We start from the raw sequence: 1,143 nt of genomic DNA on the forward strand, positions 1-1,143 counted from the left end.
AGCCCGTGGGTCGTCCAGCCACGTTGTCGAGTCTCCGAGTGGCCCCGGGCTCGGCTCGGCCTTCCATTCCCGGGGTCCAGGCTGAGAAACTTTTGAGCAGGGTGGGAACTTGGCTGGGCAGGGGAGGGCACCCCTTTCTTTCTGTGCCAACTGGGAAAAGGGGCCCTCGGGGCGATGCAGACCCTCGCAGCCCCCGCGGGACTTCACCACGCGCCCGTGCCCTTGGGGAGCTGGTAACCAGGCAGGCGCAAGGAAAGAGCCATTCAGGACACACCTGAGACTGTGACCCCGCCGGACCCCGAGCCCTGCGCTCAGGACTCCCCAATCAATCCCTGCTCTTCACTGAGTGGCCGGGTGACCGAGCCAGCGAGTGAAGCTCTGGGAGACCAGCCCTCATGCCTAAAGGGACATAAGATGTGTGGCCTCCGAGCGCATGTGTAGGACGGGGTGGAATGCCCAGGAAAGTCCTGAGCTGGGCCTGCTAAGTGGTGGACGTTCCGTGGATCTGCTTCCTCAGCTTTCTTTCCCCCAGGTCTTCGAGGTGCGGGAGGGGCGGGGGGGCTGCCCCTACAGCCCAGTCCCCTGCTGGGAGCTGGGATGGAGGAAAAGAGAACACTCGGCCAGGAGAGGCTGTGAGGACCTGAATGAACTCCAGGAGGGTGGGGTGGGGTCAATGGGCAGGGAGCTGGTGGCAGAAGTAGGTGGGGGCACATCTGGGGAGCTGGGCCTGCCCTGGGGAGCCACAGAACCACCCCCACCCTCTTTGAGGTGGTCCAATGCGGTCCCTGCCCCTGCCTCCATGTTCTCAGAGCCAAGAGAGGGATCCTTCTAAGCTGGCCAGTGTTTACCCAGTGACTGACTCCCTATCCTTGCCTTGCCTTGCCAGCTTCCTCTCACCTCTGGCCTCCTGAGTCACTTGTTAACTCCCACCCAGACCTGTCCCCTCACCTCTCATGCCCCACCCACTCATCACCTCTCCTACCAACCCCCCCCCCCCCCCCCCCTGGTAGCTTCCTTAATCCTTTTTCTCAGCCTCTCCATATTCAGCAGAGCCCATCCAGTTGCCTCCCAGTCTTGACCTGAACATGTAGCTCCCAACACTGGTTTTCACTTTTCCAAAAAGGAGGCACCAACCTAGCACAT

Source organism: Myotis brandtii, unplaced genomic scaffold (genome assembly GCF_000412655.1).
Source record: "Myotis brandtii unplaced genomic scaffold, ASM41265v1 scaffold129, whole genome shotgun sequence".
In the NCBI taxonomy this organism is placed as follows: Eukaryota; Metazoa; Chordata; class Mammalia; order Chiroptera; family Vespertilionidae; genus Myotis; species Myotis brandtii.